This window comes from Canis aureus, chromosome 2, assembly GCF_053574225.1.
Source record: "Canis aureus isolate CA01 chromosome 2, VMU_Caureus_v.1.0, whole genome shotgun sequence".
Taxonomy (NCBI): Eukaryota; Metazoa; Chordata; class Mammalia; order Carnivora; family Canidae; genus Canis; species Canis aureus.
In genome coordinates, this window is record NC_135612.1 from 17443822 (window position 1) to 17458603 (window position 14782).

The 14782-nt window shown below is 35.0% G+C and overlaps 1 long non-coding RNA gene across 1 annotated transcript in view; it reads right to left on the reverse strand.

Moving 5' to 3' along the window:
* Positions 1-4625: 4625 nt before the first annotated feature.
* Positions 4626-14782, reverse strand: part of LOC144293771 (uncharacterized) — a 583355-nt gene continuing 573198 nt past the window's right edge. The window contains exon 27 of the long non-coding RNA XR_013361068.1: positions 4626-7225. This is a non-coding gene — a long non-coding RNA (uncharacterized LOC144293771). The remainder of the gene's footprint in view (positions 7226-14782) is intronic.

Genomic DNA, 14782 nt, shown 5'->3' on the forward strand with positions numbered 1-14782 from the left:
TAAAAACATATGATTTAGAAAAGTACTAAAAGTAATAATGGGTGAGAAAATAATGGGGGAGAATAAAATCTATTGAAGGAAAGAAAACTAAAATTAAATGTCTCCTAGGAAATATCCCAGTCAAGTCAATTGTATCTATCTATATCTTGTTTTATAGTATAAGCCAGGCTGAAATTTTATAATGAAATGACCCTGACCTGAAGCCTCCTTTGTAAATGACTAGTGCCTTAATTATTTGCATCTGTGAACTCAAATGAACATACTTAAGGATATATCAATATGCTCATAAATCATCTGCAGGCGATAAGTAGTCCAACATAGATAATTAGAGAATTTACGGAAGGCTTACTCCCTCTGTTTATCTGCTTATGACATTTGCGGTACAGCCCTAACAGCAGGATAATTACTAGATTTATTCATCAAACAAAATCACGCCTTCTGGGAATGCACAGTGACTCCGGTTTTAGGACTAATAAAGACATTTTTCACCAAAACTCAAGTACTAATTTGCTCAATAACTAGCTGCAATAAGCTTTTATGGAAGCACTCAAAGAAAAGGCTTGGCACCAGAGGGCAGATAATTAAAGGTGCAGTATCCCTATACAAAAGGATCTGAACAATTCCCTGACCATATTAAAATTTAATTGTTGAATGTTAATTGAAAAAAAAAAATAAGTCGCTTCTGTTCTCTGCGTTTCAGTAATTATTCTCCTCAGATCAAAAACCTATCTGTACGTCTAACAAAAGAAAACCTAAAATAAAGTGCTCTCAACACTTGTCATAAACTACCACAGCAAAATTAAAAATTAGGGATTTTTCCCCATAATCGTTATCTTATATGAAGCTAGTATGCATTTGCTTTCAATTCTCTCCTCCAACCCGTGTCTCTCTTCCTCCATCCCTCACCCACCAACAGAGCAGTTATAATCAGGTTGTTTCATTAAAAGTTTCAACAACTTTATAAATGATAATACCCCAGAATATGTTAGTTATTTGAAAACTTAAGTATTCCTTAACTTCATTTTTCCGCGTGTAATTTTTTTGCAATATTTTTTCTAGGATTTCTCTTCTGTATCCAAAGGGAGCTACTTCAACAAGAAAGCATTCTTAACCAAACACATGGCACGTTAATTAGGTAAAGGGATCCCTACTTGGCTTGTCCACACACAATGTTGCTTCTCAAGGAAGTGAATAATTGCAGTTCAATTCTACATATTTACACCACCATTCTGATAAAAATAGTACTTACAAAGTGTTTTTAAAATGTTTCCACATGGGACAGTTAGGGTGTTCCCAGAAGCTAAGCTTTTGCACTCTACCAAAAATCAGAAATCCTCAGGCCCTTGGGCTCACTTTCTGCTGCAGGGGAATGATGAACTACACAAAATGCAGACTTTTAAACTCATATTTAATTGTTTAATGTCATGGCTCTTGGTAGAGCATTGTTGCTTGAAAAATAAATTGGGTAATTCAATTAAATGGCTACAGAAGATACATCATATCAGATGTAGAAAGGCACTAACCCCAGCTTGAACTTGACGTCCCACATCGCTTCACTTATTTGACAAATGGATTCTTGAAAATAATTGAAACACATGGCTGCCAGCATAGGTCAATAATACTTTTTTGCCATTCAGCCTCTTAACAGCTTCCATTTTTTCTTGCACTGTGCCATTCAGGGCAAAGATTGCATTTGCCTGGTAAATCATGCAAGCATTATTACTAAAATGGGACTAAATGCAATGAAAATGGACTACATAAAAGTAATGGCACTTAAGTAAAAGGAAGACCATCTACCAGGGCAAACACTAAATGTCAGAGTTAAATACTATATGACATTACTTCCATTACAAGCTCATATTATGCACATAAGAAAGCAAACTCAGTAACTACAGCTGCATACTACATTTTGATGTTGTTAACCAATGTTTTCAAAGAAACTACTGTTAACCCAGACTTAAAGCAGAGCCACATACGTGCCATTTCAAACTTTCTCCCATATCTTTAGGTAGAATATCACATTTAGGCAAAAATTGCATCACTTCCTAAATTTTCCATTGAACATCAACAGATCTAAAGGCTGATTCTAAGGCTTTGTAACGCAGGAGGAAAAACCTCAACTAGAAACCAAGAATTTTAACAGTACTGTCTGCATAAAAAGGTTTTGAAATGGAGGGGGGAGCACAGGGGAGAGAAACGTGTGCTTTAGCCTAGATGATACAAGCAGGAAGTATTTTAATTCTCAAATTCCAATTTTATTGTGTTATACACTCCAAATGGTTAAGAGGGAGCTAATACATAAAGCAGAATATGAAGATCCAAGTAGAAATATTTTTTCTTGTTTTCCGGACACTGGAACCAGACACTAACAATTTCTTAGTGTTGCTCATTTAGTGTTTGGTGTGGTTTTTGTTAAGAAAAGGTGTCCTAGTTTCTTAATGTTCAGACTTTCAATTATTTCACAACTAGGCAATACTGCTTAGAGATAAAAATTCAATCACAATGTCTAGGATTGACTCCTGCCTCCACCCCTCTGCTATGAGCAAAGTACTCAATCTTTTTATGCCTCAGTTTTCACATCTGTAAAATGAAGATAAAGATAGTTCTCACTCTCATGAGTTTCTAAGAGGATTAAGGGTTTAATGTAGTACCTAATAATAAAGACTTAATAAATATCTTCAGGCATCGTATACAGGAACGTATGCATCAATCATAAGACTTTCTGAAGACAAGAGATGTTCTTGAGTGAATGCTAAGCATTTCGACACTTGAGTCCAACTTAAACATTCTCAGGTCATGTTTGACTTTTTTCACCCTTTCTAAATCATAAAGCTCTTTTAACTTTCATTTCATTGATCAAACTGTCTTTCCTTTTGAAATGCTAACTCCTGGAAGTTATACTACAACTGTCAACATCCATTGATCTTAACCCTCGGATGAACCCAGTTACCTTCTAGGAGCTAACTGTGCCTTTTCAGGTTCTCAAAGTTTTCTAGACAACTCTTCTCCAATTGAGGGTATTAAGTACTAGGAAAGCAAACTCTTCGGGATGCTTAAGAATGATTAGGGTCTACAAAACTTTTTTTTTTTTAGTCACTTATTTTTTTTCTTTTCCTTTGTAGCAGCCCCTGCCACTGCCACCATTGCCATCACCACCATCCTTCAGCTCCAACACAGCCATCCCTTGAACCTACTGAGGCTAAGCATGTGTTTGTCAGATTAGGAGGGAAGAAGGTAGAAGGTAGATTTCTGGGAGAAATTTACATCATCATTACTGCTTCTGCTGGTTTAGGTTTTACAAGATTTTGGTTATTTAAAAAAGTAATCTAGTCAAGAAAAATTTAATAGATCTATGGAGGTAAATTTCAAAACTTTTGGTTTGTCTTGTGTTTTCAGTGAGCTAAGGCTTTGTTAAAAAACTGATACTCAAGACCCCTAAACATTGGAGTGAGGAGAAAATAGAGTGGTTTTGACAGAACTATTCTTCAAATAATATAAAAGGAAAAAAAGGTTAAAAAATAGCCAAAAGTGCAGAGAGAAAAGATCAATCAGAGAAGATACAAACTATTGCATGTTTCAACAATCACAAGGATATTGATAGATTATGGAAAACAATTGAAATGACTAAGATTCACAGATTTCTACTATTCAAGTGTATTTGATGAAATCAATTTAAACTTATTAAAAGTAGTAAAATCCTACTATATTTATCTTCATACATAAAATGTAGAATTTAGGGATTTATTTACCTTGTATTGAAATATGACTGCCTCTGTGCTATTCACTGATTACTATGATGGAATTTACTTTTCATATTTATTTTGCAAAATACTAATTCCTCAAATTTAAAAAGGCACCTGGGTGGCTCAGTGATTGAGCATCTGCATTTGGCTCAGATTGTGGTCCTGGGGCCCTGGGGTCAAGTCCTACATCAGGTTCCCTGCAGGGAGCCTGCCTCTCCCTCTCCAGGTCTCTGCCTCTCTCATAAATAAATAAATAAAATCTTTAAAAATAAAAAAAACAAAGCAAGGGCACTTGTATGTACACTCACAAAAATTAAATATATTTCATTCAATTCTAAAAGGACACTCACAAAAATAGATGATGTGCATTAAAACAGATTCTTACCGTAAAAAAAGTCTAACGGGAAAATTTGCTGGTCCAGGCGTTTGATTTAGGCTGAGTATTTCAAAATTCTCAAAGCTTACTTTTCTCAATTAAGGATTATGGAAACAATCCTGGTAAGCCTAAAGGGTATTGAATTGTGCTTGTAGAACATTAAGCAAACATGGGTATCTCCAGATTCACAAAGCTCCAATAAAACCATGTGTATGTAATTAGATCAATCAACAGGAACCATTATGAAATATATGTCAGAGGAAGGCTCATAACAAGCAGCCATATAGAGAGCATTAACTCTATCCACCTAAGGCCTAATTCACTCAATAACAGACATCACTTAAATCTATAATGGTATTAAATCTATTAATAGTGTGTGAGTTAAGTATTTTTTAAAAACCAAGCAAAACAAACAAAAACAAAAAGCATAGGCAAACAGTTTCAATTTTAATATACTTTGCACTCATAATTGACAAAAAAACATGGGGTTTTTACAAGATAAATGGAGTATTTTCCAATGAATTTTTTTTCTAAACAAAATACTAAATTGCCACTTGTGAAAAAGAAAGATAGACCTTAAACCAAAAGAATGATGTGGTATGAACATCAACTTTAATTTTAAAATTAGACAAAAAGTAAAAATCTAACTACATTAACAAACCAAGAGCTACTAACTCAGCTCTAAACTCCTTTTGAGTCTTGTGGCTTATATACTCTAGGAGATAATCGAACAATGAAAATAAGGCTTTGTACCACTTCTTCCAGAATATTACAATATTTGTGAGCTCTCATGGACATAAAGTTGCAAAGTAAACATATCTGTTCATAATAGTGAAAGGACCCCTTGAATAGATATCAATATAACTCCAAAAGCTCAATGATTTAAATATATACCTACCTTGATTTGCTAGTGCTGCCAAAATCCAGAGTCTGCATGTTTGGTTTCTTCGGAGACATCTCCCCCAAGGCTCACAGATGGCCACCTTCTTGCGGCTTGTTCACACAGTCTTCCTTCTATAGGGACGCGCATGTCTGTTTCGTAAAGATTTCTTCTTACAAGGACACCAGTTATATTGGCTTAAGGCCTACCCATGTGATCTCATTTCACCTTAAATGTCTCTTCGGAGCCCTTCTTTCCAAACAGAGTCACATTAAGGAGTACTAAAGTGTTACCAACTTAGGAATTTTGGTGACACAGTTCAGCCCCTAACAATCCCTTTAACAATTCATTACCCATTTTTATTTTTAATACAGTTAAAAATATTTGCACTGATTATTTTGGTGAATATTACAAACACAGTGGCTGTCAAACTAAAGTGTTTGTCAGAATCATCTGGAGGGCTTGTTAAAACACAATGGCCTCCAGTCCCAGAGTTTCTGATTCATGGGATATGGGATGCACCTTGACAATTTACATTTCCGATGAGTTCCCAGGTGATGCTGATACTGCTAGGTAGGTGACTACATTCTGAGAACCACCGATTTAGAACCTTCCAAAATTATTTTTATAGCCTTAGTATAACTTTAAAAGAAAATTACTTAAATTCAGATACAACCACATAATTCCACTGAAATGTGAACTTTATATAAAGTAAATGGTGAGTCATGATCATAAATTGGTGCATTAGGAAGCATATCTAGGTATTTTTAAGTACAGCTGAATAGCTATAATTTGAAATATGTTTTCTCCCTTTTTTAGCCATTTCTCATGAAGCATTTTTTAAAGCAATGTTACGCTGAAGAAGAAAGAAAGATCATTATTAATTAAGAGAGAAATCCCTAAGAATAATTATTGGAAGATAGCTAATGATTCATTTTTTGACATACATAACTTACTATGGGAGGAGAGTAAAATCGCATTCTTCATTCAGTCACTAAAGATGGTCTACTCTGCTTAAAGCCCACACTGAGCACTGCTGGTCTGCTTAATGAGCAGATGAAAAATTCATCCCACCTATAAGCTTCCACTCTGAAAGGGAAGGTATGATCAGTTGACAAAAAGCTGTAATGGTAAGTCCAAAAGGAAGTAGAGATGAATTTTCTTTAAGTCAAACAAAAAGTCAGAAAAAAATATAGTCGATTTGGATCTGTGTTTTGAGATAAATGAAGATGGAAGGAAAGAGAAGTTCAGATGGAGGGATCACCAAGGCAGCTGCACAGAAGAAAAAACTCATGGAGGAAAATACCACACAGAAGAAAGTGTTAGTTTATTGAAAAAAATCCTGTTTGACTTTAAAATAGAATTTCATAGGCTTGTTAGAGAAAATTGCTTTCAGTCTACCTCAAGTCAATTTGAGCAACTCTAAACACAGCAGCTACATGCAGAAAACCTGATTAGCTTTGTCTCTTAACATCTGTATTTTAATCATTGTAAATAAGTTTGATTTGTATTTACATGAAGATGGAGTGAATGTATGAGTTACTAACCTTCAGCTTCAATAGTCTGAGGAATAAGGTATGTACTAGGTTAGCATAGAATGATTTGTATAAAGTTATTAGAGGAAAATATTATTTCATTTGATCTAAAGTATTTATAAATTATAATTATGATTTTATAATCTATAATAATGAGAAAAGTCTGAATTAATGAGTGGATATGAGAACAGTGAGAACTCTGTTCCATTATTTATATCTAATCAACTTTTATTGATTACTTTGATTACAAGCAGTTGAACTCTTCTTTCAAATGGGCCAATTCTCAGTTTATTATGCCATTTTGATAGACATTGAGAAAGGTACATGTTATTGCTCTGAATTTATGCTGTGGCATTGGGATTATCATAAAGACCACTATCAGGTTAAAATCAAAGAATTTTCATTTCATTTTCCAAGTCTGGATAGTGTCATGGGTCCCCATTAAACTGCAAGAACTTATTTTCCACCAGTAAAAAAACAACAACAATAAAACCTGGAACACATTATTATTACAAATAACACTTTAAACAGAGATTTCTTTAAAATGCATAAAATTAACATGGGAAAGGAATTTGCATACATAAAATAGATTGACTCCAGAGGAGTAAAAATATGTGACAATACAAGTACACAAATATCAAAATACCCAAAAGTATAGGTGTTAACTCTGCTTCTTCATTCCTTGGCAAACCTGTATGGGAGGAAATGAGTAAAATTACCATATAGAGTGATTACTATTTATATAATTACATATAGTTAAAACAGCTCAATAAATAATTTTGAATCCTACCATCCTACTATATTACAGCATTTTCATGAGGGTGGTCGCAAGGATCCCCTCAACTATCCTTGAGAGTAGTCTCAAGGATTTTAAATACATACACACACATACACATCTGTATCCTGTGCTCTGTGCTCATATCTGTCTTCTTTTCTCCCCCATTTTACAGCCAAGGATGACATTTTTAGTTTCCTATTGCTTCTAGCAACTAAACACAACACTAACATTTTATCTTAAAGTTCTATAGGTTCCAAGTCCAAAATAGCTTTCATCTTGACTAAAATTCAGGTGTTGGCTGGACTTTCTTCTTCTGGAAGCTCTTGGGATTCGTTTTTCTAGAGCTTTCCCAGATTCCTTAACCAGCCATCTCGTTCTTCAGCAAAACCAGCAAGTCATGCTTTTGCCTTCTCCTCCCAACATCACATCTCTTTGGGACTCTCCTGAGTTGCTTTCCTCCTGATAAAGACCCAGTGATTACACAAGACAAATTCAGACAATTCAGGATTATCTTCCCCTCCCAAGATTCTTTTTTTCCCTTACTTTTTGACCTCCTTGATCCATTTCTTCCACTTCTTAAATTAAGATTTGTAACTTATCCCCATTTGCAATGCAAGCAACATTCACAGGTGTTCAAGATTAGGATGTACCCATCTTTAGGGATCACTGTTACACCTACTAGAGGTAACATAGTGCTTTACGTTTTCTCAATTTCCTCAACTCCTCCTGATGTAGTCCTTAAACTACTGCAATTACACTTTTGCCTGAACCACTGGTCTGATACTGTTCTTATCAAGATCACGAGGATATCTTGCTGTTGAATGTTCAAGGCCTGTCCTTAACTTCTTTGGCTACTGTCTTTAGCTTTTATTGGTACATTCCTCTTCAAACTCTTTCCCTCAGCTTTCATGTTGCTCTCTTCTTTCCTCCAAACTGCTCTTCATTGCTCTTCCAGAATTTCTTTCACAAACTCCTCTTCCTCTCTTCTTGCAGTGCTGGCTGTGGTCCTTTAGTTTGTCCTAACTCTCTCTGTTTTCTTTGAGTCCTATAATCTCACCTGTGACTAAATCTTCTATATGGATCAGTCCCTAATCTCTGTCATTTAGATCATTCTCCTGAACTCTGTGGTCCAGCTACTTGTCTATTTGTAGGACCAAACAAAACTAACATGCTCAAATGTAGATAATTATTTATGGGAAACAATCCCTACACCTCTCTTTCTTTCATTCTCTATTTATTTCTACTAATGACAATATACTTTTCCTGGTCGCCAATCCAGAAAATGGGAAATCATTCTTGATAACAGATCTTTCTTCTTTTAAACCTCATGTATAATCCTGCCACATAATTACTGAGTTCTTTGCTTTAATTTTTAAATATTTATTGACTCTAATTCATCTTCAGCATTCTGAGTCACTGCCTTACCCCAGGTCATAGTCATTCTTGTAAATTCCACATTCTCCTAACTAGTTCTTTCTCTCTGACGTGTGTAAGCCCATCCTCCACACTACCACCAAAACAATCTAATACGTAGATAAGACAAAGTCACACTGTAAAAGTATTAATTCTCTCTTTCCATTTCCTATCATCCAGTTTCTTGGGTCCATGGAACTATTTGCTTTTCTGTGCCTCCTTGTTAATCTACTTTCAGTGCTTCTCTCTGATTACCTTGCTCTTCATTCTGCTTTTAGGAATGCTTTGAAGTTAAATGAGATAACATAAGAAAAGTTCACAGCATGATTTCTAGAATAGGGGAAAATAAACATTCAATAAATAAATATTAATTCCCTCTTGTCTCTTTCCCCTTCCTCCTTCCTTTCCTAGAACTCTGCTTATAATCCTTCTGATCACTGAATGTTAGAGGTTCAACCAGTTAAATTTTGATCTAGTGGCCATTGGCCATCCAGAAGTCAGGGAAAAATTCTATACATTTCTCCTCCTTCAGATTTTATGAACAACATTTATTATTCCTAAGGATGGAATGCCAATGGAACATTCCACCAACTCCTCAAGAATTAAAATCCCAAACTATCAAGCTAATAAACAAGCTAATAAGCCAATTTTTCAGCCTCCTCAGTTTAATTAAACGTTTTATTCTCTTTTAATTTCAGTCAGATGATCTATATTAGGACCACCGATATACCATGTAGCAATACCATACAAACATGATTATTATATATACACATGAAAAGGAAATTTCCACTCATAGAAGTTTTCCAGTGTTTTATATTTAAGAGTTTCTGCCACTTTTAAAATACAGCATTTTACTCCTTTCTATCTAACCTGTACTTTGAGAACTCCAAAGTCCACCAATTAAACTTCTACATCATCTTACTTCCAATCGTTTCCCATCACCTCCACCATCTCCATCCTAGTCTACTTGCAGCCTACAAACTTTCTGCAACCTAGCAACCAGAATTATCCTTTTATAATATAATGCAGACTTCATCATTCCTCTGCTTCCTAACACCCTCCGGACAAAAGCCATGGTTTTTGCACAAGGCTTCCACGGCTGACAGGACTCCCCCTCTGGTTACTTCTACTCCTTCTACTGATGTTCCTGCTCTCCTTGCTACAGCCCCTCTGGTCACCTGCCTCAAACATGCAGGCACATCCTCCTAGGTGAGTGCATTTATCCACTCTTCTGCAGAAGGATGGTTTCCTCTCCTCCATCGGGGCTGTTCCAGTGTCACTTTGTCATCCCATCCTTCTCAGACCATCCTATTAAAATCTGAAATGCCATATTTTCTTTCCTGCTTCATCCTTCTCCCTAGTCTGAACATTTTTAATTTTTTAAATATGTCTACTTCCTTCTTATTATAGTGTGAAGGCTCTGAGGACAGGGGATTGTCATTTTTGCTCACTGCACCCCAAAAAGTGCCTGATACATAGTAGATGCTTAGTAAGTGTTGACAGAAATAAAAGTTTCTGTAAGATTCTTTGGAAACCATCAGACCTTCACTTTCACTTGACATCAACTTTTTTCAATTTATTTTTGTAACTTTGGTAGGCATGGACAGTTTATCAGGATGGCACAGATAAATCTAATGGGAAAGAAATCAACTTCACACCTCATATTTTTGCCCAGAGCTGTTCTTCAATGACATTGTACTAATAGTATAATCTGGGGATTCGGGGCCAGAGTTTAAAAATAAAGTTAGGAGGCATAAGGTATGGGCAGCCCTGGTGGCTCAGAGGTTTAGTGCTGCCTTCAGTCCAGGGCAGGATCCTGGGGACCCAGGATTGAGTCCCAGATCAGGCTCCCTGCATGGAGCCTGCTTCTCCCTCTGCTTGCGTCTCTGCCTCTCTCTCTCTCTCTCTGTCTCTGTCTCTGTCTCTGTCTCTCATGAATAAATAAATAAAATCTTTAAAAAAAAAAAAAAAAGAAAAGAAAGCATAAGGTCAGTTCTGTAGATATATCTGGGTACTTCTGGGACAAAGGCCCCCAACAGAAAGGATATTTTATGCTTTTGTTCAAACAAGGATAAACAAGGATTTTTCAGAAATCTTGATAGTATATGAATTACAATATTTTGAGCCAATAAAGTAGTAAAAACTTGCTACAGGGACTTTCCATAAGGGAAGATAATCATGTTATAGGTCTTAAGACATTTAACACCTAATGTTACATCTGCATACAAAGAAAAAGTAAACTTCTTCATGAATCTTTATAACGCAAAATATTTAAATGTTTTTGCATACATTTTTCTCTGTACGAAACTATTTTTGAATTATAGAAGGGATTTTTTTCATGGGTACTATATAAAATATTTCTCTACTATAAGTAATAGTCAACTTCTATGTAATATCCCCTGCAGTACTCTTTCTATATGTCCTTTGAGGATGTCACTCAAATATATTATGTAGGTTATATTAAGAGTCGGCCAATCATAATTACTCATGTGTGCCTTTCTTTCACAATTTAGTGGCACAGATTTTTGTTTCCTACATAAAACCAAAGTATTATTACAGGTAAACTAATATCTGAACAAAATGAAACTTCCATCCTTGAAGGTATGTTAATTGGCAAAATTTAATTCAACAATTAATATCAAAATTTTTTTTTAGTTTATTAAGAGCCAGATTCAAAGGAGTTTGAGACCAAAAAAAAAAAGGGAGGGGGGACCCTAATAATGACTAAAGTGGCTTTTATAGGTCACTTAACAGACTATAGAAATTTTCAATCCTTCCCCGATCTTCTAAGAAAAACAAAATTAATTAATTCTCTCTAGGCAGTCAGGAATCTATATAATTTCTTAAGTATGTAAGCAATACAACTCACATTCACTGGCTCTACTTCTGTCTTAGATTTTTGTTTTGTTTTGATTTGTTTTGTTTTGTTTTCCTAGAACTATATGTAGTGTACTAACCTAATCACATGGACATAACAGTATTCTTCTGTAAAATTACAAGACTTCTTCTGTAAAATGTAAGGCTTCTCATGGGGATACACTCACCTAGATATTTGACTCTAATAGCTATCTGTAGAAGATTTTTATGCCATCTTCTACAAAATTACCCAAATATGTCCTAAAATGTTTACTGAATTCAAACTCCAGTTGCTGAAAAATCTAGAATTAAGCATCTTTATGGAAAAGATTGTGAAAAAGTAAATATATAATACCATGGTATTTAATGGGATTCTGAAAGAAGGTGGCTGAGCTGAGCTCAACACAGCCAAATCATCAGCTTCTATGCCATAAAATATGAAGAAAAAAAATTAACTCTACCATCATTCCCTATCCACATTCCTTCTCTAGCTGCTACAGTATATGGGGGAAATAGCAGAAGCTGATAGAATCTAGTGCCCTTATGAAGCTGGAGACCTCCAAACTGTCTCTCTATATCCTGTTTATGTAGCAACATTCTCGAGTTACAACATGGTACAAGTAAAAGATGCAGAAATTCCTCAGCCCTTGCCCATTACATATCTTTATACCTTAACCAACTCAAAACCACAATTCCAGCCCTGTTTGTCAACCTATTATTTTTATCCCTACAAATCCATAATGCTATGATTACAAAGGGTGAGAAATCAAAATGTATTAAGTAGTTTTTGTTCTCAAAGAAGTTAGAATTGAAACAGTGACATAAAAATACAACTATTATATGGGGTCTTGGTTCCAATAGCAAACAAAAAGCAAACTCAGAGCACAAGCACATGAGTCTAATATAGAGTGATTTACAAAATATGGGGAGAAGGTAGGAAAGTCACAAGGTTATTGTAGTAACAAGGGGCTACAGAAATATCAAAGCATCTTTACCACTCCCACCTCTAGCCCAAAAGGGCAGTGGGAGCTGTTACCAGAACCAGGTGACCCAGAGAGAGGTTAGTGTGGCATGGCCAACTTGTGATGAAGATAAACAGCCTCAGACAAACCCACAGGGAGGCATTTTAGAGCCATAAACACCTAACCACAATGCATCCCTTTCCTCCCATCCCTGATGAACTCTACGTGGCAAATCCAACAGGAGCCATAGGTCAAAGAACCCTGTTAATATTATTTAGTCAGAATCACTTCCTGGGGTACAGAGAAAGGTACAGAAGAATGGAAAGAGGGTCTGGAGGAGTAATAAAGATATCCAACACACATTTAAAAACCATATACCACTGCTCTAAATTCTAAACACAGGGAAGGCAGGAACAGAGACCCTTGGAATAGCTGCATTCTTATTTAATTCCAAATTTTTAAAAGTTCAAAAGAAGTGCCTCAAATAAACTATTACTCATAATAATTTGTCATATGATATTAATCATAGTATATTCTTTGCATATTCTTTATTCTTTGGTCTTTCTTGGCTTTATTACAAACTACACGAGTTTCTGAAAATGTAGAAAAAAAAAAACTTGTGTAAAAATTTAGTTTAGGTTCTCCAAACAAAATACAATCAGAAAAACATTGCTCTGAGACAACATCCACTCCCTAAAACAAAAAGGATTTGATCAGATGAACCTAGCTTTTTGAAAAAAAAACTTTGAATACACTGAATGCCTCAGAACTTCTGTAAAGAATAAATAAGAAAAGAGAAGGAAACTCTTTGAACAGCAGACAGTGAATATGAAGAATTGCACAGGCCTAAAACAGATAATAATAATTAGTATTTATTAAGAACTTTTTAGAAGCCAAGAATATCCTGCTAGGCACATTTAACATGTGGTCTCACATGTGCAACATTCCTAAAAAATAGAGGACTATTAGTCCCATTTTACAGATAAGGAAATTACTTTCAAGATTTTAAGTGGTTGTTCAGCCTAGCAAATCATGGAGGCAGGACTAAAACTCAGCTTTCTGATAGACCAGAATCCTTCTTACTTAAAAACAATATTAATGTAAAGGGTACATTAATGTACCCTTTAATGAAGAAAGTTTAGATCTGTCAGACTCAGGGAAGACAATACAATATCCCTATGTAAAATGTATCTAAATTATAAATATTTGGTATTTTAAAAATTATAAAGTTGTAAGATCAGATATTTATGGTTCTCCTACTTTATTGAGATCTGTACATAGTCATACTAATTATGTCACTACTCAGAATAAAGGTACAGATAATTTGTCTGTAAAACTATCTTCTTTTTCCATTTCCCAACAAAGACTTAACTTTGTTGATTCATTGGTAGCAACTTCATGCTAATAGCAGCTAGGTAGGACAGCAGGCAAAATAGATTGATTCTTTAAAAAAACAGGGTCAGGGCAGCCTGGGTGGCTCAGTGGTTTAGTGCTGCCTTCAGCCCAGGGCCTGATCCTGGAGACCCGGGATCGAGTCCCATGTCAGGCTCCTTCCATGGAGCCTGCTTCTCCCTTTGCCTGTGTCTCTGCCTCTCTGTCTCTCTCTCTCTCTCTCTCTGTCTCTTTCTGTCTCTCATGAATAAATAAATAAAATCTTTAAAAAAAAAACAGGATCACATTCATAAAAGCATGGATGATGCAGTATAGAAAAATAAAAACAAAAATAGATATAATGTGAATATTTATGAAATTTTTTAATTTTTATAACTTACATATGGTATCATCAACTATTTGAAGCAACTTTCCTTGTGAATATTATATACCCATAGACCTAATACATTGACAAATGGCTATACCAAAACATAGAAGACTAAAAATATCTAAAATTATTTTGGAGATTGGGAAAAAAAAGAGTATTTTACTTAAAACAGTACATGACTTATTTTTGTGATTTGCATCTTTAATTATCTTTAACATTTTACGTATCAAAACATGACATGCTACAATCAATCAACTTATACAATACAGCACTGTAAATCATGATGTAATGGAACATTTGCCATGGCTCACTGCTTTCAATAATGATGTAATATAAATTTATATGAAAGAATGTTTAATACATATACTTTTAAAACTCAGCTCTCTTCTTCTTCAATAATGAAAGCACTCTAAACATTAAGGATTCTTCTTCTTCTTTTTTTTTTTTTTATAAAACACCAGTATAATATTCTAAAGAGGA